Source organism: Castor canadensis, chromosome 1 (assembly GCF_047511655.1).
Source record: "Castor canadensis chromosome 1, mCasCan1.hap1v2, whole genome shotgun sequence".
Lineage (NCBI taxonomy): Eukaryota > Metazoa > Chordata > Mammalia > Rodentia > Castoridae > Castor > Castor canadensis.
In genome coordinates this window covers 70,311,563-70,338,861 of record NC_133386.1, presented here as the reverse complement: position 1 = coordinate 70,338,861, position 27,299 = coordinate 70,311,563, and positions in this window count along the sequence as shown.

Below are 27,299 nucleotides of genomic sequence, written 5' to 3'. Positions count from 1 at the left end.
TAAAAAATAATGCAGTCAACAATATTTTCAATTTTAGAACCAGAGAGCGGGCTGCACAATACTTTACAGGGCTCACTATTGGGTTTATGATAAAGGTATAAAGGAAAGAGAAAGGGAGAATAGCATAAAAGAAACAGTCAAGCACAACAGAATGAGAGAAAGAGAAAAAGTGGGGCAGAGAGAAAAGAGAGAGAAAGGCGAATGACTGACACAGAAAAAGATTTCCTTTGTCACTCAGGGTTACATGCCATGATTTGCCTACAGTGATCTAGCTTAATCCTCTGTACTACTACTTCCGTTTAGTTTTGCTGTCAACAATAAGTATATATATATATGTATATATATATATATATGCATATATATATAATTTCTTTTCTAGATAGTTTCCATTCTTACAGAAAAGTTAATTTTTAACTGGATTGAAATGGAAATTTCAGCATCTCAGATAATATATATTCTAAAGCCAGTTCAAATATTATAGTAGAGATTTGCAGTAAAAATACTTGATTAAAAATCCCTTTTGACTTATTTACTTTCTATTGATTTTAAAACTTCAACTAATGAAAAGCTTTAAAAATGGCATCTGTAGTGTGTTCTAAATTTTTCTTACTACATAAAGCATTGAATCTGTTTATTTCTTAATTCTATAGGTCTTGATTTCATAGAATTTACTTCTCCCTTGCGGTTAGGCTTTGTTTGTGACTAGATTCACAATTGATTTATTCATCTTATAATTGAATAAAGATAGCAACAGCCTGCCCACTTCATATATGCTGGTAACAAAGATAGGAACAATTTCTAGAATGCAAGTCTCAGTCTTTGGTCCTTATGAATTAAAAAGGAGGATGATCCAGAAAGTTTTTGAATGATAAAAAGAAAATAAGGATATATGAGAGACTCAGTGCACAATAAAAATATTACTAAAAATGAACAAAAAGTTTTGTCAGACACTGCAAACTGAAGTGAGAATCTAGAGTTTTGGACTCTCCTACACCATTTTTTCTTTTTAAAGTAAATATGCCTAACTCTCTTGCCACTTGTTAGATAGAAATGTTCTTTGGAAATCTCTTCTATTTTTGGAACTAATTAAGGGTGTAACTTTTACTAGCTTACACAATTATTTTCATGGAATTTTTGTATGCAGCTTTTTAAAAAAAAGTGAGTCTAACCATTTCTAATATGGATAGATGCTATAGCCAATATTATTTATTGAACTAATTAAGGAATGTATTCCCCTCTATCACCTTTGAGACCATAACACTAGTATTTCTTTTATTCTTTCTTAATGTCAGATGAATTAGAGTCCCTTTCTACTCTCTGCTCTACTTGGACTGCATCGCAACAAGTTCACTAAGCAATTTGGCATGATTTCAACTCTCTTCTCAAAGAGGCTAAGACTAGAGTAACAGGAAAGGAGCAGGTCAAGATAAGGGAGGATTTGCAGAGCTGTGCTTAGACACCTGCACACCTGCCTACATTATACTTGGCTCTAGTGGAGAGTGTTATTAATCCTCCACTTTAATGAGCACCAAGCTTTCACACAAGATTTAAAATAAATCTCTTACAATGTCCCCTCTCACTGTTTCTTCAATTTCATATACTTCCATTAGAACTTGTAACTGGTAAAGAAAATGACATTTCAAGGATATTGAACAGGGAGGCAGGCAAGTTAGTTAACATGGAGTTTCATATAATTTTGGCAGAAAAGGAAATAATTTGTGTGTGTGTACTTCACAGTCTCACTAGATTTATAGAGTTATCTAAGATGACTACTGTCTAGTTGCTTATTTTGTTTATAGGAATATTATTATAATAAAATGTCTTCCATGTCATACAATCTAAACTGGATTCTCCAATGTTGATACCCTTGTTTTATCTCTTAAAGAACTCATAAATATTTAATGGATAAATTAACATATTTCTAAATCTTTATTCTAAATTTTTTAGGGAGAGACAAGCAAAAAATATTCTAAGAAAAAATTTTTAATATTTTGCTATAGTTAGAAATACAGTAAGCCTACTGTATTCATAGTTATTACAGATGGTTTTGAACAAGCTTGATATAAATAAATACATGAATAAATAAATAAATGTTATTAATTAAAAAATAAATTTCAAAAATAAAAAATTTTAATTCCTGTGCCCATAATAGAACTCAGTTGATGCAAAAAAGCTCAGTGAGACCCATGTTATTGTCAGTTGTGTTTACATTGTTGTGTAATCTGCTATTTCCTTGCCTTTAATTTTGTGAAAAAAACACATCCAAAAAACCACAAATGGTGCCCAAAAAAGTAAGTAAAAGTTAATGTGCTTAATTTAAGTTAATGAACTTAAAGTGAAAATGTAGGATTTGTTGAAAGGTGTCATGTTTTTAGGAGAAGTTGAGTGGTTATGGAAAACAATGAATCAAATATTTGGTCAGGGTACATTGTATGTATATATGAAAACATCACAATGAAACCCCTTGTGCAACAAATATATTATAATAAAAATGATTGAAGCATCTACAGTATGGTACATCGCTGAACAGGATGCAGCCTACACATTTGCAGGTTTTCCTCAGTGGCTGTCTCCTTGTTACCTTATACCTGCACATACTAAGGGTCCACTCTACAGAGAATACATAAGTTTAAAGGAAATTGGAAAAATATCTCTTCACATAATTGTAGTGAAATCAAAATGGATAACTATATAAAACAACTACACTTCAAATGAGTAAAAAATCTGCAATTCTATCATCTATGAAATTAATTTTAACAACTGATTCAGAAATAAGCAATGATTTCCCTGAAATCTTTTAAGAATATGCCCAGATCTTAAACCTCATCAGTAAATGCCTGAAAATACTCACTGGAAGAAGCTCACAAAGCCTGAGTTAAGCACTGACTCCTTTTACGAAATATGGACTGAAGAACCTGCAGGTGTGCACAAATATGAACTTATTCTCTGGCAGATGTCCTTCCTTGAAATGCTGAAAACAAATTTTAAAGTAGTGAATTAAGCAATGGGAAAATTAGAAGCAATCTTTAGCCATGTATTCTAACCTCTAAGCAGTAAGACTGAACCTTATGAGTGCCTAACCTTTGCTATACTAAATTTCCATATGTTCATTTATTCATTATTCATTAATTCAATCCAATGACCTGCTCTCCTGGCTAAGATTCTGGAAGGAAAAAAAATACAGAACTGAAATCTTTTTCACACACATTGTATACTTAATAAGAGGAGAAACACTCTTTGAACTGTTTGCTGAAGAAACTTGCTTTACAGATGAGAGGAGTAGGGGCAATACCCATGAAATTGCAATTCATTCAAAAGTAGAAAATGTACTATGTAGTTAAAACAATATCAAACTCCTATTTTCTTGGATTTCTATAAAAATATCTTCTTTTATTAATCAGAATTATTTTTAACTGATTCATAAAATACAAATCTATGTATTTTAATAGAGTACCATGTGTGTTTGGTACATGTATTCATTATATCTTGTTTAAATCAGATTTAACATATGTATCTCTTCAAACATTTATCATTTCTTTATAATGAAACATTCAAGATATTTTCTTTTAGCTTTTAAAATATGTAATATGTTGTTATCTATAGTTAAAAAGCACAATAGAACATTTAATTCCTGTCTATTATAACTTACTATCCATTATCCTTTTATAACTTAGTATCCATTGATCACCTTCCCCATCCCTCCCTTTCTCTCATTCTCCCCAGCTTCTGGTAACCACCATTCTACTTCGATTTCTGAGCCAACTTTCCTAGGATTCCACATATGAGTGAGATCTGCAGTATTTGTGTTTCAGTGCCTGGTTTATTTCACTTAACATAATGATCTCCAGTTCTATCCATATTAGTACAAATGATAGGATTTAATTTTTATGGCTGATTAATATTCCATTGCATATATGGAACACATTTTTATCTATTAATTAGCTGATGGAGACTTAGGTTGTTTTTATTTCTTGGATATTGTTAATAGTGCTACACTGAATATGGGAGTACAGATGCCTCTTTGACATACTTATTTCCTTTGGATAATTTCTCAATAATGGGATTGCTGGATCATATGGTAGTATTGTTTATAATCATTTAAGGACTCTCCATACAGTTTTCCATAAGATCTGTACTAGTTATATTCCCATCAACAGAGGGCAATGGTTCCCTTTTTTTCACATCCTCTTCCAGAACTTAATAAATTTTGCTTTTTGGTAATAATCATTTTTACTTGATTGAGATAATATCTAATTTTTTTTTTTTGCATTTCCCTGATGGTTACTGACACAGAATATTTTCATGTGTGTCTTGGCCATTTGTATGTCTCCTTTGGAGACTGTATATTTATTTAGATCTATCACACACCTTTTAGTTGTTTGTTAATTGAGAGTTTTAAGTTCCTTATATATTCTGGGTATTAACCCCTTTTCAGATGTACAGTTTTCAAATACTTCTTCTAATTTCCTAGGTTGTTTCTTCACTTTGATGATTGCTTCCTCTGTTGTGCAGAAGACTTTAATCTGATGAAATCCCATTTGTCTGCTTTTGCTTTGGTTGCCTTTGCTCTGCAGGTCACATCCAAAAAGTCCTTGCGCATTTTAGTATCCAGAAGGATTTCCCCCATTTTTCTTCTAATATTTCAAAGTTTTATAGTAAGTCCTCCATTTAATCTGTTTTGAATTCATATATGTACCTATTGATGATAGGAAATTGTCTGGTGTCATTCTTCTGCATGTGGATGTACACGTATACCAGCAGGATTTTTTTTTAAAGACTACCCTTTCTCCAGTATGTATTCTTAGAAACTTTGTCAAATATCAGTTGGCTGTAGGTAAATGGATTGAATTCTGTTTTATTGGTCTATGTGTCTTTTATAAGCTAATAGCATTCTATTTTAATTAGTATAACATTTCTTCTTTTTGGTTTATTTATTCATTTATTTGTATGTGCATACATTGTTTGGACTATCTCTCCCCAGTACCCTCCCACTCCATCCCCCACCCTCCCCACCACCTCGCTTCCAGAAATAACCTGTTCTGCCCTCTTCTCCACTTTTGTTGAAGAGAAGACATAAGCAATAATAAGAAAGACACAGCCGTTTTGCTAGTTTGAGATAAGGATAGCTATACAGAGAGATTCCTAGTATTGCTTCCATGCACATGTGTATTACAACTAGAATTAGTTCATCTCTACCAGATCTCTTCACTACTTTCTGATCACCTTCCCACAGTGGCCTCTGTCAGATTAAGATTACTATATTAGCTCCTCTACAGTGGGCACATTAAACACTTTCAAATTTTGGGTTTCCTACCTTTCCCTATTCCTCCTGTATGTGTTCTTCCCTTAGCATGTGATCCATGTACAATAATATTACTGCATTTGTTTTAGGTCTAAAATCTGCATGTAAGGGAGAACATATGACTTTTGGCCTTCTGAGCCTGGCTAACTTTGCTTAAGATGATGTTCTCCAGTTCCATCCATTTACTTGCAAATGACAGGATTTCATTCTTCTTCATGGCTGAGTAAAATTCCATTGTGTATAAATAAATATTAATTTTCTTAGTCCATTTGTCAGTATTGGTGCATCTTAGTTGTTTCCATAACTTGGCTATTGTGAAAAGTGCTGCAATAAACATGGGTGGGCAGATAGGTGCTTTTGGAATAACCTGAACCACATTTCATTGGGTATATCCCTAGGAGTGGTATTGCTGGATCATATGGCAGATCTATGTTTAGTTTTTTAAGTAGTCTCCATATGGTTTTCCAAAGTGGTTGTACTAGCTTACATTCCCACCAGCAGTGTATGAAGGTCCCTTTTCCCCCTGCATTCTCACCAACATTTGGTGTTGGTGGTGTTTTTGATGATAGCTATTCTAACGGGTGAAATAGAATCTTAGTATGGTTTTGATTTGCATTTCCTTTATGGCCAGGGATGGTGAACATTTTTTCATGTATTTTTTGTCCATTTAGATTTCTTCCTTGGAAAAACTTTGATTTAGTTCAGTTGCCCACTTTTTTTATTGGTTCATTGATTTTGGGGGAGTTTAGTTTTTTGTGTGATGTATAGCCAGCAAATATTTTCTCCCACTCTGTGGGTGGTCTTTTCAGTTTAGAGAACATTTATTTTGTTGTGTAGAAGCTTTTTAATTTCATGTAGTCCCATTTGTCCATCCTTTCTCTTAGGTGCTGGGCTGCTGGAATTCTACTGAGGAAGTCCTTGCCTAAACCTACTGTTTCCAGAGTATTCCCTGCTCTTTCCTGTACTAACTTCAGAGTTTCAGGTCTGATATTAAGGTCCTTGATCCACTTTGAGTTGATACTAGTACAGGGTGATAGACATGGATCTAGCTTCAGTTTCTTACAGATGGATAACCACTTTTCCCAGCAATATTTGTTAAAGAGGCTGTCTATTCTCCATTGTATGTTTTTGGCACCTTTGTCAAAAATAAGGTGGGCATAGCTGTGTGGATTCATATTTGGATCCTCTATTCTGTTCCACTTTTCTTCATATCTGTTTTTGTGCCAGTACCATGCTGTTTTTTGTCACTGTGGCTTTGTAATATAGTTTGAAGACAGGTATTGTGATACCTCCAAAATTGCTCTTTTTGCTGTGTGTTGCCTTGTCTATTTGCGGTCTCTTGTGTTTCTAAATGAACTTTAGGGTAGATTTTTCAATCTCTGTGATGAATGTCATTGGCATTTTGATGGGAATTGCATTGAACATGTAGATTGCTTTTGGTAGTATAGCCATTTATATTATATTGATTCTGCCAATCCATGAGCACTGGAGTTCTTTCCACCTTCTGTAGTCTTCTTCAGTCTCTTTCTTCAGGGGTTTGTGGTTCTCCTTGTAGAGGTCATTCCTATCCTTTGTAAAGTTTACTCCTAGGTATTTGATTTTTTTTGAGGTTATTGTAAATGGGATTGTTTTCATATATTCATTCTCAATTTGTTCATCGTTGGTGTATAGAAAAGCTAATGATTTTTGTAAGTTCATTTTCTATCCTGACACATTGCTAAAGCTATTTATAGTGTCTAGGTGTTTTGGGGTAGAGTTTTTTAGGTCTTTGAGGTATAGGATCATATCATCTGCAAATAGGGATACTTTGACAGTTTCTTTATCTATTTGTATTCCTTTTATTTCTTCTTTTTGCCTTATTGTTCTGGCTAGGAATTTCAGGACTATGTTGAATAGGAGTGGGGAAAGGGAGCATTCTTATCTCATTCCTGATTTAGGGGAGATGTTTTCAGCTTTTCTCTATTAAGTATTATGTTGGCTATGTTTGTCATATATAGCCTTTATAATGTTGAGGTACATTCCTTCTATTCCTAGTTTTCTTAGAGTTTCTATCATGAAGTGGTGTTGAATCTTATCAAAGGATTTTTCTGTACCTATTGAGATGATCAAGTGGTTTTTGTTTTTGCTTCTATAAGTGTGCCATATTACATTTATAGATTTGTGTATATTGAACTACCCCTGCATCCGTGGGATGAAGCCAACTTGGTTGTTTTGAATGATCTTTCTGATATGTTGTTGGATTTTGTTTGACATTATTTTATCAAAGATTTTTGCATTGATGTTCATTAAGGAGATTGGCCTATAGTTCTCCTTTTTGGATTTGTCTTTGTCTGGTTTTGGGATGAATGTAATACTGGCTTCATATAATGAATTAGGCAGTATTCCTTCCCTTTCTACTTCATGGAAAAGTTTAAGGAGAGTTGGTATTAGTTCATCTTTAAAGGTCTGATAGAATTCAGCAGAGAATCCATCATGTCCTGGATTTTCTTTTTTGGGAGACTCTTTATTGCTGCTTCAATTTCATTTTGTATTACACATCTGTTTAGGTGGCTAATATCCTCTTTGTTCAAGTTTGGATGGTCATAAGCATCTAGAAATTTGTCCATTTCTTCAAGATTTTCAAATTTATTGGAATATGGGTTCTCAAAGTAGTCTCTTATGATTCCCTGGATTTCCTTGGTGTTTGTTATGTCCTCTTTTGTGTTTCTGATTTTACTGATTTTTCCCTCCTCATTTTAGTCAGATTTGCCAGGAGTCTGTCAATCTTGTTTATTTTTTCAAACAACCAGTTTTTTGTTTTGTTGATTCTTTGGATGGATTTTTTAATTTATTTCTCTCTTTCTGTTTGTTTTGAGTTTTGGCTGTTCTTGTTTTTTGTAGCATTAGGTCATTTATTTGAGATCTTTCTGTCCTTTTAATATATGCACTCATAGACATAAACTTCCTTGTTAGGATGCCTTTGCTGTGTCCCACAGGTTCTGGTATGTAGTGTTTTCATTTCATTAACTTCCAGGAACCTTTTAATTTCCTCTTTTATTTCATCTACTTCCAGGAACCTTTTAATTTCCTCTTTTATTTCATCTATGACCCACTGATCATTGAGCAATGTGTTGTTCAGCTTCCAATTGTTTGCATATTTTCTGCTATTGTTTTTGTTGTTGAGTTCTAGTTTTAATGCATTGTGATCAGAAAGAATGCAGGGGATTATTTCTTTTTTCTTATATTTGCTGAGGCTTGCTTTGTGTCCTAAGACATGATCAGTTTTGGAGAAACTTCCATGAGCTGCTGAGAAGAATGTATATTGTGTGGAATTTGGATGAAATACTCTGTAGACATCAGCTGGGTCCATTTGATCTATGGTGTGATTTAGTTCTAGAATTTTTTTATTGATTTTTTGTTTGGATGACCTATCTATTGGTGATAGGTGGGTATTAAAGTCTCCCATTACCACTGTATTGGAATCTATATGTTCTTTTAAATCCTTTAAAGTATGTTTGATGAAATTGGGTGCATGGACATTGGGTGCATATAGGTTGATAGTTGGTATTTCCTTTTGATGTATTGTACATTTTATTGGTATGAAGTGTCCTTTATGTCATTTGGCCAATGTAAGTTTGAAGTCTACTTTGTCTAATATAAGTATTGCTACTCCTGCCTGTTTTCAGGGGCTAGTGGCTTGGTAAATCTTCCTTCAGTCTTTTACCCTAGCCATTGTTTGTTTCTGTCAATGAGATGGGTCTACTGTAAACAACAGATTGTTGGATCTTCCTTCTTAATCCAGTTTGCCAAACAGTGTCTTTTGATGGGGGAGTTGAGTCTATTGACATTCAGTGTTAATATTGATAGGTATGTGGTAATTCCTGCCATTTAGTTTTTTTTGTTATCTAAGGGTTTGATTGTGTGCAGCTGAATCAATGTTATTCTCTGATTCCTTGTCTTTTCTTTACTTGTGGTTTGATCCTTCCTGTCCTCATGTGGTTTTGTTTGCTTTCATCTTCTGTGTGCAGAATTCTTTGGAGAATCTTTTGTAATGGTGGCTTGGTGGTATATATTATTTTAGTTTTTGCTTATTGTGGAAGACTTTTATTGCTCCACCTATTTTCAATGATAGTTTTGCTAGGTAGAGTATCCTAGGGTTGGTAATTGTCATTCAGTGCCTGGGATATCTCACTCCATGCCCTTCTTGCATTTAAGGCTTCCATTGAGAAATCTGCTGTGATTTTGATGGGTTTACCTTAATATATTATTTGGTTTTTTTTTCCTTTACAACCTTCAATATTCTTTCTCTGTTCTCTGTGCTTGTTGTTTTAATGATAATATGCTGTGGAGAGGCTCTATTTTGGTCAAGTCTGTTTGGTGTTGTGGAGGCTTCCTGTACCTGAATGGACACAACTTTCTTGAGATTTGGAAAATTTTGCTATTATTTTATTGAATATTTTATGAATCCCTTTTGCTTGGACCCTTGTTCCTTCATCAGTGATCTCAGGTTTGTTTTTTTGATGGAGTTGTGAGTTCTTGTATATTCCTTTTGCAGGTCTTGAGTTGTTTGGCAAACACTTCTTCAGTTTTTTTCTTTAATTTATGTTTTATCTTTGAGCTCTGAGCTTCTGTCTTCCACTTGTTCTGGTCTGGTAGAGTGGCCTTCCACTGTGTTTTGTGTTTCTGTTTGATTCTTTTTTCTGAGGTTTTTCATATCCTGGGTGATTTCTTCTTTCACATTTTGTATTTTCAACTTTAATTCATTTATCTCTCTATTTATAGTGTTCTCTGCTTCACTTTGGTGTTTATTTAGGGCTCCTATGAGTTCATTTATTTGTTTCTGTGTCTTCTTGTATTCTTTATTTTTGATGTCTTGAAATTTCTTGAGTGCATCTTGTACATTTTGGATAACCATGTTTAGTATCTTCTCTATGAAATTCTCAGTGATTTCTTGCAGGATTTCTTCTTTGAAGGTGTTTTTCTGGGCATCACTGGATTCCTTGATGTCATTTAACTTTGTTTTGTTGGGGTCAGGAACTAGGTATCCGTTTTCTTCACTTCCCTCTGAATCCTGTATTAAATTATTATTATTATTATTTTTTTTGTGAGGGTGGTTTCCATCACTTTTTCTTCTTCCCATTGCTCCACTTGGTACTTGTTCTTGATAGGCTAGTTGGCTGGTTTCTTTCCCTTGGTTTAATTTTTGTTTTGTGGCTGTCTTGTTCTTAGCTAGGTTGGTGTGCTATTTCTGTCCTTGGTTTGGGTGTCATTTAGTACTAACTATTTTACAGGTGCAATACCCAACCAGTTATATAGAAGACCCCTTGGTGGTAATCTCTATAAGTAGTGGAAGTTGGGGAGTTAACGTTTGTTAGGCTAGCTATAGAAATTTAGGGTGTTGGATAGGGTGGCACTAAAAGTGTAGGTGAGAAGCATGGTGGGTGAGTGGGGGAAGCAGTGCAGGGGCTGCTGGTTTTTGTGGTCCTTGTGTGTGTTTGGGTGTATTTCTGTTGTTGTAGTGGAGTGTGTTGTGTCAGGGATTGCAGGAGGTTAGGGTTGTGTAAAGTTGTTATAGTAGGTTGGTCAGCAGGTGATGAATGTGTAGGAGGGAAAGGTAGTCTGGTGGCAAGTTGGGGGAGAATAGGAAGGGAATGTGAAGCCAGGGGTAGAGAGTGGGTGAGAAGGGGCAGAATGTGTTGTTAGGAAGGAGAGCAATGGATTTTAGCACACAAGAAAGAGGGAGAATGACAGGGGTGAGAGTGGGAATGAGAAGATGATGTTGGTAAGATTGATAGTACAGAAAGAAAAAAAAGATAATAGGAAAAAATAAAAATAGAAAACCTACAATAACAAAACAAACAAACAAAACCAAAAATAAACCCAAAAAAACAAACAAAACAACCAGCCAACCCAACAAACCAAATAACCCACCAGGTTCAGGAGCAATAGAATTTCAGTCTTAGTTTAAGTTCTGGAGTTATTCCTCTGGCATCCAGTCCTGGTATTGGTAAAAAATGGAAGCTCTGACTTGGTCTTGCCAGGTGATTGGCTTGTTAGTAGTGTTTTGTTTTTCTGTCTACCAATTATATTGAAATTGCTAGATGAGATCAATTTGCCTGGTGAGGCAGGGTGTTCAGAGCTATTGATTTCCCCAGCTGATAGCTGTGTTACCCTTCAGCTGCAGCTGTTTGGTCAGCTCCTCCCCCAGTGAGATGGGGCAGTTCAGTTTTGAATGCAGCCTCTGGTTCAGGAGATCAGTCCTGCAATCAATTACTTGTCCTGCTTTAGAGGTGCCTTTTCACTGTATTTGTTTACTGGGATTTCCACACTGGGTGTTTATTTCTTTGCTCCACTCCTTTACTCTGGGTCAGTTTCAGTGTTCTATCAGCCCCCTCCACTGTCCATGTATTATGACTTCTTGCTGTTTGTTTTTCAGTTTTGTGGGGAAGTTCAGTTTTGGGTGCTGCTCGGTGGCTCAGGAGATGAGCTTGTTGGGGTCCAAGGTTGACCACCCCTCAGAGGAACAAAAAGACACTCACGATAATGTAAGCCACAAAACGAGGTTTATTTCCAGCCAGCTGGGGTTCGGGTATCCACCCGATGCAGTGGGTTTCAACACAGACCCCGAATACAAAATTCAGGCTGCTTTTATATTTTTTTAAACAGTAGTCATGGCCACACAGCAATTTTTATGGTCCCTGGGGTCACATATTTCTGATATCACCCACATCTTGGTGGTGGGGCCAGATTACTTGAAGATTATTTATCAGGAATTTGGTAAACACCAGGTGTCTCAACTCATTCACTCACATACCATTTTAGCAAGATTAACCAGAAACAGTCCCTGTTCCCAGAAACCGTCCCACCCCCCTTAGTTCCAGTAAGTGGTGGCTTGGGTCATGTTAGCCATGGCCGGTTTCAGGCTGAGTGGGCTGCAAGCCTCAAAGGTACCCTAACATTTGTACCCTAACATTCGTACCCTAACAAGCTCTGTGATCCACTCCCTGCCCTGCTTCAGGGAATGGCTTATCACCCACCTGCTCTCAGCCTTCCTGCCTTTCCAGTGTTTGTTTACTGATAGTTCAGCACTGAGACCAGATCCTTTCCCCTCCCCCTTTCTCTGGTGCACTTTCAGCATTCCTGCCCCCTCTGGTGTTGTGCTAGATTACAATTTGCTGTTTGTTATTCAGTTTTGTTGTGGGTGAGGGTCAGTCTGCCCTGGGGCTGTGCTGATTTATGTTCACAGGAGTTCCTGGGGAGTTCTGCATGATGTGTGGTGTTCACCTGGTTGTTCTGTCAAATGGTGCACAGGCAGATTTGGAGCAGGCAGCAGCTGCAGTGAGAAATGGCTCCAAATTTTCTCAGTGTAATGTGGTATGGGGAAGCTTTCCTCAGGCTAGGGGTTCAGGCTGTCAAAGGTTTGATTTTGGTTGGTGCTTTATTTTTGCCAAGTGTGGCTCCAACTTCTCAGGGAGATTTTGAAGTCACGGAGATTAGGCTTTCTGCTTCCATATCCTAATCCTTATCTTGGATCCTCTCACAAAGCAACTCTGTAGATGAGTCAGGTAGTGTAATGACTCCTGTTTTGTTTTTTTAGTCATCATTATTATATTATTATTATTATTATTTACTGGTAATTGAAAGCAGGACCTCATACATGTTAGTCAAAGACTCTACCACTGATCTACTACTCTAACTTTTTGCTTTATATATATATATATTTTGCACAAGGTAGCTTTGGCTATTGAAATGTTTTGTAGTGTCATAAAAATTTTCACAGTTGTTTTCTACTTCTGTGAAGAATATCATTGGTATTTTGATTGGATTAAATCTGTGGATAGCTTTGGGTGGCAGGGACATTTTAACAGCATTAATACTTCAAATCCATGTGTTAGGAAAAAGGCTGCTCTCAAAGAAAGCTCACAAGAAAACTCATGTCCATAGAGCAAGGTTTAATGGCAGGCCCAAACTGCCAGGCTGGCTGGGGAAAAGATGGTGCAGCCCAGAGCTTGGGCGAGCAGTGGCTTTTATAGAAGGGGGAGTTTAAGGAAGTTAGTGCATGTACAGTAGTCTCTGGTAGGAGTGGGGCTGTCTTAGAGCATGGGAATTTGTTTAAGGGCGGGGCTGCCATTTTGGCTGATTCACAAAATGGCGACATTATTGTTCTATCATTCCCCCATTTTTTCTTTAATAATGATGAAGATAGGGGCTGAGGATCAGGAATCGGGGTGAAGCATTGATCTCTGTAACTGCTTCCTGCTGGCAGGGGGCATTGTATGGGGCAGGATCCTCAGGCTCCTGTGGCGTCCTGGATGGGGCCTTCACAGTAGTTTTCAGGGCGGTTTTGGAGCGGTTGGTATCCCTGGAGGTACAACTGGTTAAATTTTTGATTAGCAGTAGCAGACATGCAGTGTGATACAAGGGAGGAAGTTTAAGAATAGGAGAGCAAGAAACATAGGCATTAGGATGGGCATTGGCCAGGAGAACCACTGTGAAATGTTCTTCCCTAGACAATTTCAAGAGTTCTCCAACTACAGAGAGAGAAATGGGTGGCCATACATTATCTAAGACCCAAATAGGAATATTAGGAGGAGCAAAAAAAGGTGTCTGTTCAGGGACTACATACCTAGGAATCTAAATTCTGCAAAATCCTATAACTGCCAGGAAAGCTGTAAGCTGTCTTATGGTATGGGGGTTGGGAAATGGAAAATTGGGTTGATGCATTTATGACTCAGGGAGTGAGTCTGTCCCTTTAAGTCCACACCTAGGTAGGTGACCTGTGGGAGGCAGGGGCTGTCAGGATTTAAATGTAACACTCTTGGATAAAAGAGAGCTTTAGCTCTCTTATTATTTTATATAAATTGACACTTTTAACCTTTTAAATGTTTGTACCATATTCAGATAAAGTATAACATAACACTGTTACAAGGTGGTCATTTTAGACACATAAGCAAATATGTAAATGAACTCTGATTTAGTAATACTTAAAGCTTGACAAGATCGGCAGAAAACACAAATAATTTCTTTGATAAAATCTTTCTCTGTAATGGTTTTTTGTAGATGTTACTCAGAGCAGAACAATATTAAGATAACCTTGTTATTTTATAGACATAGAGGATTTGATTTTAGTTTGACATGACCCTAAAAATCTTTTAGGCAACTCTTAGATTATATTTAACTTTAACTTTATCACACACTGAAGTTTCTTATTATGCACTTTTAAAACTTACTTAAATCTTTATATAACATATTAAACCCTTTGATGGCTTGTTTTTATCCCTCCTATTTGAAACAATCTTTAGGATAAACCCTTTTTTACAAAATCCTTTCTCATCCAAAAAACCATTCCTTTTCTCTTTAACTTCCCAAAAAATACATTTATTACCTATCTATATCCTTTCCAGTTGTTTACTTTGTAACTTGTATTTTAAAATTAACTTTTATAAGAATTTTAAATTTATTATAGAGGCTGGAGCAACTAATTAGTAGCCCTTATTGTTTTTAGGAATAGGCATAAGGCCTCATTGTTCCTCAGGCTTGAGGGGATATTGTTTTAGGTGTGGAAACTGTGAGGAATTTGAGTTTTATTTGAATAGGGAGGGCCATCCCGGCTCATCCTACACTCATCTCATCAGTCCACACTGTGGGATCTATTTGTCCCTGAAGGAGGGGGAAGCAGAGATAGCTGCCTGGGGGGAGGAGAATTTGAGCTCTTAATTGAGATAGTAAATCCTGTCCCAGCAGGGACACTGGAGTTTTAGGTACTATGAGGAAAGAGTGACAGAAGAGCAGGTCTCCCCAAGAGCAGGCCAGAGGCAAGGTAAACTAGCGCTCTAGGGGCTGGCCAGATTTGCCCCGAACAATAACTTTTGTCATTGGACCAGGGACCAGGAGAAAAAGGTAAAATAGAGAAATGGGCTCCACTGTCAAGGAGAAAAATTGCCTTTTTTTTTTTTGCCATTATGGCTCCTCAACATTGATGCCAAGAAGTGGAGTGTGGACAGGAGGCTTGGACCTATCAATCCATAGGAAGGTGGCACCTTGTCTTCCATCTGGTGATGGGGGCACTTAGACCTCCAGTGGTTACCCTTGCAGAGGGCAGGGTCCTGGTTGGGGGTGGGGCTGTCCCCCTTAAGCATTCTCTGCAGAAGTGCCCCTCCTGTCCACCACGGTAGCAAGTTCAGGATTCAGGCCCCAGTCAGGTGGGGCCCTCTCTGAGAGCAGCAATGAGGCCATGGTGTCTCTGATCTTTTTCTCTCCTGTTAGTAAGGTCCCGGACATACAGACATAGCCATAAATACAGACATGGCTAGCTGTATTACTTGGTTCAGTGAATTTTCCCTTCAGCCACAGTCTGAGTTTTTTACGAATATCTGGGACTGACTGTTAGAAATTTATCTTTGAGGAGAACCTCTCTCACCTGTGACTCTGAGTCCACTGTGGTATGCTTTCTGATAGGTTGTTGCTGTAAAGTAAAGTTGTTATTTTACATTGACACCTGACACTCTGGAGAGCAGGTCTCTGAACTATTCTGGGCCTCAGTTTCCTCACTTGAAGAATGAGGGATCTGGTCTAAGTTAAACTACGTTTTTCTACTATGAGATGGCTGAAGTGACATAAATGCCACTTATCTTCTTTACCATTTTTTATTTATTTTATTTATTTTTTTAGTAATGCTGGGGAATTGAACCCAGAGCTTTGCATGTGCTGGGCAGACATTCTCCCATTGAGCTACTTCCACAGCCCCAAATATTATAATTATTATTTTTACATTGGCTGTACTGGACTTGAACTCAGGACTTTATACATGTAAAGCAGCACTCTACTGCTTGAGCCACATAATCATTTCCAACCTGAGTGGAAATGAGATAAGAGTCTGATCTAGAAGCATAATATCCCTTCATGTCAGTTGAAAGGTTTGGATCACAGAGTTAAAGGTTTGAATGTATTTGTCTGGGCATCAGTACAGCTGTTTAGATGTTTTTTTTTTTTTTTTTTCTTTTTTTCTTTTTTTTTTTTCTTTTATTATTCATATGTGCATACAAGGCTTGGTTCATTTCTCCCCCCTGCCCCCACCCCCTCCCTTACCACCCACTCCACCTCCTCCCGCTCCCCCCCCTCAATACCCAGCAGAAACTATTTTCCCCTTATCTCTAATTTTGTTGTAGAGACAGTATAAGCATTAATAGGAAGGAACAAGGGGTTTTGCTGGTTGAGATAAGGATAGCTATACAGGGCATTGACTCACATTGATTTCCTGTGCATGTAGATGTTTTTAAATTTCCCTTAGATCTGATAACTGGAAGGGGACATATGATTTGTCCTCTTCCTACCATTGCCTGTTGGAGAGGGAAACACTCATTAAGAGGTTCTGAGTACTGGGGTGGCTTAGAAGGTAGAAATTTGTATGGGTGACCTCAGTTTACTTTTTTACTTTTATAGAAAAGGTCTAATTGGAGTATGGTATTGTAATTTAAGGAACCCTGTGAAGGCCACTTCTCTTGGTCACCCAAGGCATACTGAGGCCAGGCCTCAGTACAAAGCTTCCAACATCTACCAGCCAGAAGACTGGAAGGTGCAGGTCCCATCTAGAAAGAACAATACGTTAGGATCCTGTCTTTTAGCTAACAGCAGGCAGCCTCTTTAATAAAGGCTACCTTTTTAACAAAGAAATCATTTGTAAAGTTAGAGAAGGGCATTCAGAGGGCATTTCAGGCCAATAACAGTGCCATACGGGACAACTAGTGTTAATATTTGGAGGGAAAAATTTATGCTGAGGCCAAAGGTATAGAAAATTCTAAATGAGAAATTTAGAAACCACAGTAATATCTATTTTGTTATTTCTGGAATATAACCTTGAGCTAACAATTGGCTTACAAGGGCTGGGTCTGATGCCCTGAGGTGTGAGGTGGGGCTAGGACCAGGACTTGTGCAAGGCCACTCCCTCCACACACACCTGGGACAAATGACCCTGACTGCCTAGGCCTGATCCTGCGGCCTGTCGCCCCTCCCCCCTTCCTGTGTACTCTGCACGTGTTTATTCTAGGGGAAGGGGCATCGGGCTGCAGCCATTGCCACGTGTGGCTGGCAGTCCAGGATTTGCTGGGTCCTCTCTATGGATTTTCATAGCTATGGCAGGCGTTTTTGCTGTGTCCAGGAGCCGGCATCCTGTGCACAGGTGCACCTGTTTGCTTTCCCTCCTCCCCTAGTAGGGGGCGGAGTTAGAGCGTAAGCATGGCAGGTGCAGGTTTTTGCAAGCGCTTTTGTAAAGCAGCTGATTTAAAGTTATGTTAGACTGAGAGGCCTGGCAAACTAGTTGGAATAGCTTAAGTCATAAGGTACCATGCTAAGGTTTTTCATGGGGAGCAGGGTCCCAGAAAGCCCAGGGAGGGGAAGGCAGACAGAGACAAAGGACACATGGTGAGACCATGGAGGAGGCAGAAAGTGTGCTGACATCTTAGGTAAGGGAGGGGAAGGCAGAGCCTGGAGGCATGACACATGCTTAAGGGATTAGCCATCACCTGTGTCTCTAGGTTGCTCCCATTGATTGGTACTGACAGGTTTTCAGGAAATGAAACCTCCACTCTCCGAATAAACCGAATTTACCATGAGCTCTCTCAGAGCTGGAATCGCCTGGAGGTCAGAATTGGCAAGGAGTGGCTTGCTTAACTCCAAGACAGGGAAAGTTTTTCAGAAAGATAGGAGATAGGTATGGTAAGCAGTGCAAGAAGTCTGTTTACATGGGGAAGGAGGAGGTATGGGACAGGAATTGGCTGATTTAGAAACCAGTTTACAGGCCAATAGAATCTGTACAGGGGAACAGAAAGTACAGAGGGAGGGTTTGATGCAGAGATAGGGAAAGGATTGGGCATAGCAAAGTTCCTTCCATTTACCAGCACGCAAACAGAGATTGTATAAATCCCTTAAAATATTGGGATTGAAAGTGCCATTAAGTGGCCATTTGGAGGCATTGTCCAATTGGGGCCAGGCCTGATTACAGAGAAAAATGAGCTTTTGTGGCTTAAGATCAGGCGTTAGGCAGAGGGGCCCAAGGTTGGCCAGGAGATATCCCATTGGGGAGTCTAAAGGAATTTGGGACGGTCCAACTCCCATGGTGAAGACCTGACCTGAGGAGAGATATGGCCGGCGTCCCCGAAATATCAGGTCCTCAGGAGAGAGACAGAGAAATGTGGAAAACAACCCCCAGAAGGAAAGTCTTCACTACCAGGGGGTCCACAGTCCCAAGTGGGGAACCCAGTTTTCCCCAGGACGAGAGCAAGCTGCGACCTAGCGCTAGGGTTTTTGAGGAAATGAGAGACAGACCACAGCTCTGCATGCGAGGAGGACTCACTGAGGGAGAGCGGACCTTAAGGGAAGATTGGCCAGTGGTGGATGGCAGTTGGATGTGTGCTGGGGTGGAGGAACTTCCCTGTGAGCTAGTGAGAGAGTGGCGCTTTCTAGGATTGGGGTTCCTGGTAAAGCAGCTCAGATCCTGGAGGAAAGCCGGGACAGCAAGGTCAGTGCCGGGAACTCAACCCGATCTTGGATCTCGGCACCAAAAACGCTGCTCTCAAAGAAAGCTCACGAGAAAACTCACGTCCATAGAGCAAAGTTTAATGGCAGGCCCAAACTGCCAGGCTGGCCGGGGAAAAGATAGCGCAGCCCAGAGCCTGGGAGAGCAGTGGCTTTTATAGAAGGGGGAGGGTAAGGAAGTTAATACAGGTGCAGTAGTCTCTGGTAGGGGTGGGGCTGTCTTAGAGCATGGGAATTTGTTTAAGGGCGGGGCTGCCATTTTGGCTGATTCACAAAGTGGCGACATTATTGTCCTATCACCATGAATATTGGATGTCTTTTTTTGTGTGTCCTCTTCAATATCTTTCATTAATGTTTTATAGCTTTCATTGTAGAGGTTTTTTATCACTTTGGTTAAATTTATTCCAAGTTATTTTATTTATTTTTATTAACTATTGCAAAGGGGGTTGCTTTCTTTACTTCTCTTTTATGTAATTTATTATGGGCATTTACCAATGCTACTAATTTTGTATACTGACTTTGTATTCTGAAATGTTGCTGAAGTTGTTTATTAGTTCTATTAGATTTGTGGTAGAGTCTTTGGGGTTTCCTATGTATATTATCATGTCAAATACCAACAGTGACAATTTTACTTTCCATTTTCCAATTTTGATTCCCTTCATTTATTTCTCTTCTTTTTTTCTCTGGCTAGGACTCCCAGTGCTCTATGAATAAATGTGGTGAAAGTGGGCATTCTTATCTTATTCAGATCTTTGAGAAAGCTTTTGCATTCTGCCTTTAAGTATAGTTAGTTGTTGGTTTGTTTTATATGGCTTTTATTGTGTTGAGGCCCATTCTTTCTGTATCTCATATTCAGTGTTTTTATTATGCAGGTATGTTAAATTTTATCAATATCCTTTATTGTTTTGCATGTGTTGAATCAACCTTTCATCATTGGGATGAATGTCATTTTATCACAATGGACATTGTTTTTAATGTGCCATTGGATTCAGCATGCTAGTATTTTGTTAGGGACTGTTTTCATCTTTAGTCATAAAAGATTTTGGTTTAGAGTCTTCTTTTTGTGTTTTGTTCTTGCATGGTCTTGGTGTCAAAGTAATGTTGGCTTCATAGAATGTGTTAGGAAGAACTTCCTCCTCTTCAATTTCTCTGGAATAATTAAATAACAATGCATATTAGTTTCTTTTTAAATTATAAATAAAACTCAGCAGCAAAGCCATCAGTTCCTGGGGTTTTCTATGTGGGAGATTTTAAATTACTGATTTAAGCTTATTATTTGTTATTGGTCTATTTTTTTTCTTCATAGTTCAATCTTGGTAAGATATATGTGTCAAGGAATTTATCTTTGTCTCCTGCAGTCACCTTGAATTCTAAGAATAATAAGGTGTAAGCACCTTGTTATAAGAGTCAAAACTATTCCCCAGACAGCAGTAGCTTTCATATTGTTGACAAGGGTCTACATGATTGATCCTGAGATAGTGATCAATCAAACCAGAGTATGACCAGGATTGCTAGACTGTATATCCTTCTTGCCACCCACTATTTTTGTTCTTCCCCTATATTATCCTTAAACTCTTGGCAGTATCCCAATTCTATTGTAGTACCCCTTCTTTTCCACCACTTTTTCCATTTGGTCTTTTGAGAGAAGTGGGTGGATCTGGTTCATTGGGATCTACCTAGACACAGGCTTCTTATTTATAATTATGAATTTTAAAGTGATAGAGTAAATTTCAAGACAGCACAGAATGAGAATTACTGATTGCTTTTAGTCAAATTTGAGAAATGTGAGCAAACAAGAGCACAGTGGGCAGATTTTTAAAACTTGCAACTTAGAAAAAGTGCATGTGTAAAGGTACAATCATGTGTGTGTAGATATTAGCACTACTTAAAAAAGAAGCAGGTGCCTTGCACTAGGAAAATAGAATACATAACTCATTGGCTTCTCAGGAATCTCAAGGCTCTATACCAGTGGCAGACTAAAAGATAAAGAACTGCAAATTTATTTCAAAGACTTTCATTTGTGAAAAAAATCCCAGAGCACCCTATGCACTCAAAAGCTTTAGAGATCCATTTCCTCACGTTCATCTGGTAAAACTTTCTAAGGCCATTGTAGCCATAGTTTAAGTGTGGCCAGAAACAGATTACACTGGCAGTAGAACTTGGCATTGTCCATGTGCTGCTTGTTTTTTTTATAGCTGAAAATGCAAGAATTATTTAGAATCCTAGGCTTATAGGTGCATAGTGGCTTCCACCAAGATTTCAAAGGAGAGCCTAGATAGTCAGATAGTGTGTTGAAAAGTTAGAACACCTGCAAGCAGTTGTCGATAAGGTAATGCACTGCAAAGTTGAAGCTTCAATGGAGATCCCCAGAAACCTAGAGGAGCTAGCAATATGCAGTGCCTACAAGCAGGATGCAAATCAAGCCCCAGAGACTGGACACATTGGCTACAGTTATAAAACAATAAGAGTGTGCCTGTCCAAGTCCTGAGAGACATCTTGGCACAGTGTGCTATGGATGCTGGACATGGAACTGGAGGATTTAATGTTTGCCCTATCCTGCTGAGTTTCAGTTTTGTTTTGGTCTCATCCCTTATTATTCCCCCATTCCTCCCTTTTGTAATAGGAATGGCTACCCTGTGCCTCTCCCACCATTGTATTTTAGAAGTAGAAAAATTGTTCTGAATTCTTCAGGGGCTCAGAGATGATAATTTGCCTTCAGTCTCAAGAGAAGTATTGGAACAGTTAAGATTTTGAGGGTTTGTGGGAAAGGACTGAGATATTTTACATGGTGAGATGGACATAAATCTTTGTGTGCCAGGGGCAGAATACTATGGTTTGGATCTTAAGGGTCCCCAAAAGTCTATTGGTTAAAGTTTGATTCCCCAGCCTGTAGCACTATTGTGGAGTGATAGAAACTTTTAAGAGGAGTGCAATAGTTGGAGGTGTTTATATCTTTGGGTGTGTGGTCTTGAAGGGGAATGTAAGGCCCCAGGCCTTTCCTCTTTTTCTTATACTTTCTGGTAATGAAGGGAGCAATTTTCTTGTGCCACATGCTGCTTACCATGTTGTTCTCTCTTTCCTCAGGTACAAGAGATCATAGAGTAAAACATCCAAAAACGGGAGCCCAAATCAATCTTTCCTCTTACAATGATGATCTCAGGTGTTTGTTACAGTGATAGAAAACTGACTAACATACTTTCTTTTTTTTTCCTATCTTTTTTGTTGTTGTTGTTTTTGTGCTGGGTAGGGGTACATTGTGGCATTTACAAAAATTCTTACAGTACACCAAATATATCATACTTGAATTCACACCCTCTACTATTCTCCTTATACAGTCTTTGGGTCTATTAATGTATACTTTATATATTTGGTTGCACCAATATTGGGTGATCATATATTATAATTGTCATTTACTCTTGCTGAATTGATTCCTTTATCATTTGATAATGACCTTTTTTATCTTTCTTTACTGTTTTTGATTTAAAATCTCTACCAGCTGATAACAGTATGGCTATTTCTGCTTTCTTTGGATGCCATCTGAATGGAATAGCTTATTCCATCTTTCAATCACATTCAAAGAGTGTACTTACAGGTAAAGTGGGTTTCTTAGAAGTACCATATACTTGGGTATTATTCTGATTCTTCTTTTTCCTATTATTGTTATTTACATTTTAGTCTCTGTAAGTCTTTTCTGGGATTTTAACTGAGGACTTCTCACTTGCTAGGCAGATACTCTACCACTCAAGCCATGCCTCCAGCTCTCTTTATAGCTTTGTTTTCTTAATTTTTAAATGATTTTATTGGCATATAATAGTTGTACATGGGGATACATTGTGATATTTATACAATGTTTAAAATATATCTTAGTTGGATGTAATCCCTCCTTCTTCTCCCTCTTTCTCCCTCCCCTACTTAGAACAATTTCAACAGGTTTCATTCTCCAAGTTTAACATATGAATACAAAGCACATTCACCATATACCTCCTCATTCCCCCTTTACTTGTACCCACTCCCCTCCCACCAGTATTCACACCTAGAAAAGATTTTAAATGTTTTTAATTTTAATGAAGCCCAATTTAATATTTCTTTTATGACTTTTATTACTTGCTTATCTAAGAACTCTTTGTCTAATCCAAGGTCACAAAGATTTTCCCTTATATTTCCTTTCAGAGGTTTTATAGCTCTTAACTCTATGATACAGTTGCAGTTATTTTGTGTGTAGCTGTCAGTTAAGAATCTATGTTCATTTTTTTCTTTTATTTCATCTAGCTATTACTCAATTGTCCCAGTACCACTTGCTGAAAAGATTACCCTTTCTTCATTGAATTGTCTTAGCTCCTTTGCAAAAAACAAAAAACAAAACCAAAATAAAAACCAAAACAAAAACCAATTAAACATAAGAGTAAATATTTATTTTTGAATTTTTTTTTTCTTGTACAGGATGTTGACTCAGGGCCTCATACTTGCTAAGCAAACCCTCTACCACTTGACCTACTGCCATGTTTTAATTGGAGAATGTAATACATATATATATATATATATGGTAATAATTAACAACTAATGTCTTAAAGCATCCATTGTAAAATTTGTTTTTTAGTTTCATCATGTCTATTTTCTTTTCTCTACCTCACCACAGTCACTCTTTGTGGCTGAGTTACTCTAGTAGTATGTTTTGATTCCTTGATTATTATTTTTGGTGTATTTATTATAGATATTTGGCTTTGTGCTTACTATAAGGCTTACAAAATTACCCTTTGATTATAACAAGCTATTTTCATAAGCTAGCAGCTTTACATGATCCTTAAGATAAGAAAATAATCAAAAAAGTAATAGAGAAAATATACTACTAAAAAACTCTACAGCTGTTTGCCATTGTTCTTACATTTTGAATTTTCAGTGTCCAATTTTACGTGTTTTTATATTGCCCATCTCTTAATATAATAATGCAATTATGATTATCATTATTGTTTTATTTTTTAAATTTCATGTTACAGATATGAATTCCTTATCCACTATGCTTTAATTTTTTCTGGGGGGGTGAAGCTGGGGTTTGAACTCAAGTTTGCCCCTTGCAAGGCAGGTGCTCTACCACTTGAGCCAAATCTCCAGTCCTGCTTTAAATATGATAGCATTCCAAACTTTCTGAATTTTTCCTCTTACTAGTGAGCTAATAATTTCTTCCTACTGATTACTCTTTCTTTTAATTGAATAACTTCTTTTTAGCATTTCTGCTAAGACAAGACTAAAATATTTTCTTAGTTTTTGTTTGCTTGAACTCTCCTACATTTCTAAAGGATAGTTTTAGTAGTTATAATACTCTTCATTGGGAATTTTTTTCTTTCAGCATGCTGAAAATCTCATGCCATATTCATCTGTATTGTAAGGTTTCTTCTAAGAACTCTGCTTTTTGGGATACACTTATTTATGTGTTGTTATTTTTCCTCTTGCTGACACAGAATCTTGTTTTTATCTTTTACTTTTTTTCCCCTCTTTTAAAATTATTGTTGTGCTGGGGGTACATTGTGACATTTACAAAAGTTCTTACAACATACCATAGTTGAATTTACCACCTCCATCATTTTCCTTTATCCCAACCCCCCCCAATCCTGGAACAGATTCAATAGGTCTCATTTTTCTATTTACAAACATGGGTACACAATATCGGCAGCACAGTCACCCTCCTACACCCTTTCCGAACATCCTCCCTGCTCCCACTAGTACCAACACCCCCAGACAGGACTTGTTCTGCCCTCCTGTTCTGTTTTTGTGAAAAGCAAAATGGCAGTTTTGTTTGTTTATGATAGCTATACAGTGAACTTCCTCGTAACATTTCCATGTATATATGTTTGATGAACCCAAATTGGTTCATTTCCTCATTTTTCTCCTTTCTATCTTAGTCCCCTTCTGATGGTTTTTTCAGCAGGTTTAAGAATACTATGTTCATTTATGTATAGCAAGTGTATTAACCTTATTCATTTTCTTTACTTCCTTCTGGTGAATAAGGTTGATGTACTTCCTATCTTTTACTTTTGAGAGCTTAATTATAATGTCTTGGGATGGACTTGGTTGGATGAATACTGACTGGTTACCTTTTGTCTTCTTCTACCATTTCTTTTATTATCTCTTTGAGTAAGTGTTCCACCAGCTTAACATTCTTAAGTCTGTCCTGAATCACAGTTTTCTGGATATTTGCTCTTTTTTTTTCTTTTCTTTAGACAAGATCTCACTATATAACCCAGGCTGACTTCAAATTTGTGATCCTTTTCTCAGCCTCCTGAGCGGTGGATTAGAGATGTGTCCCATGACACCCAACAAATGTTTGTCCTTTTAATGTTGTCCTAAATTTCTCATTGGCTTTCTTTATCTCCATTCCTTCTTCTATCTTATTTCTCTCCTGAGTATTTATTTTCAAATGGCTAGTTTTAGCTATTTCTTTCTTCTTAGTAGAAGGTATCATGTTACCATGCCTTCTGTCATGCTTTAATTTAACTTAGTATATTTTTTAGCTGAAAGATTTTTGTTTGATATTTCTAAATTGCTCTGTCTTTCTGTTAAGTTTCTTTGTTAGGATGTTGAATTGTTTCTGTGTTTTCTTCTAACTTGGTGAAATTCTTTAGAATAGTCATTTTAAAGTCTCTGAGAGTTATCACATAATGGTTGCTGACCCTTAGCTGTGGCAGTGGTTCCCTGAAAGTTCTTAATGCTTGGCTTGCAATGTCATCTGAGCAATGAAGGATTAGGTATTTATTCCATTCTTCATGATCTGGCTTGCTTTGTAGCTGTCTTTTAAGAAATTCTAAGCACATTTTATTTTCTATGAGCCTGTAGTCAGTTACAAAAGTGCAGCACTAGATAGTACTGCGGATCCAGGTTTGCCCCAAGTATACTGTTGGTATAATGTCACTCTATTAGCACTAAATGGTGATCAAAGCTCATATTTGCCTCCAATCTGCAGCTGATGCACTCAGTATATACCAAGAGAGTGCCTAAGTAGGATTTTCAGCCCCATTAGCCTCTCCCTGAGGCTTGAGTAGACCAAGGCATCTCATCTGCCCTGTGACCAGGATCTGCAGGTTAATACCCAGGCCTAGATAGACTCATGGTGGATAAGCCATTACCAGGATCTTATGTCACACCTATGGCCATCTATGTCACAACACTGTGTCTCATCCTGAGATCATAGCCTGACAAGGCCAGTGCAGCACTGAGGTAAAACTAGGGCCCACACTGCTATGAGCTGCTCCCAAATGGAAGGCTTCTCTATGCACTCTGCCTACAGATGCGAGAAGGATAATGTTGGCAACACTTCCCTTCTTGACACCTTCAGTGGTCTTTTCATTTTATTATTCTAAGACCAGGAACCATGGTGTCTCATTTTTGCTTCCTTAGCTCTTGTGAAGATAGTTTGGTACATGAATAGCTGTTAGCATTAGTATATCTATGAAGAGATATTTGTTGGAGGATCTTAATCACAATCTTGCTTAACCTCCTTGTGGAATTTTCTTGTTTTTGATTTTGAAATCATTTGAGAGGATATTGAAGACCTAAAGGAAGATGAAGGTTGACAAAGTGGTTCAAGTGGCAAGTGTGTCTGCCTCGCAAGCTTGAAGCCCTGAGTTCAAACCTATCACCAAAAAAAAAAAAAAAGACAAAGTATTTACCACAAATTATTAAGCTGCATGCTTACAGAAAGAAGTATTAGATATGTTGAACCCCAAAATTTTAATTAATTCACTTGGAAATCTGTAGAAAATGAAAGGACATACTTAATGGTCACTGAGAAAACCAAGAATTTAGTGACTAAAATAATAGACCAAAATTAAGTTTTATTATGATTTATCTTGTTTGGAGGCTAGAATATCAATAAAATCATTCAGTGGGTCAAAACCAAAGCTCATCTTTCTTGTCAGTATTCACTGTAATTTCCACATTGCCCTGCTGCCTTACCAGCTAGTGTCTTAGGAGCTTTTAAATAGCATAGTTTGGAGGGATCTAAACAAACACTTGCTTTATTTTCTTGTTATTTCAAAGCTTTAAATCAAAATATAATAAATATGAGATAAAAGTAAAAATTAAGTAATAAGGACATGAAAAAATCAACAGTGGAAATTAGCCACATATTGTGGTACATGCCTATAATCACTGAAACTCAGGCGGTGGAGCAAAGAGGATCATGAGACTGAGACCGGCTTGGGCAAAGTTAACAAGAGCCTATCGCAAAAAAAATGAGAGTAATGGGGCCTTGGCTCAAGTGATAGAATGCTTGCCTAGCAAGCAGGAGGCCCTGAATTCAATTTTCAATGTAGAAAAATGAAAGTTTTCTGCATTTCCCTAACAGCCTATCACAATTGAAACTAGAATCCATGAGTATTATTTCAGAATGTTTTTGTTTTCCTAAACACACCTCCGTACATTTATGGAATGTCTATACAAATAACACATACATATTGAAACATGCCATTTCAAAGTATTATTTTGTATATTA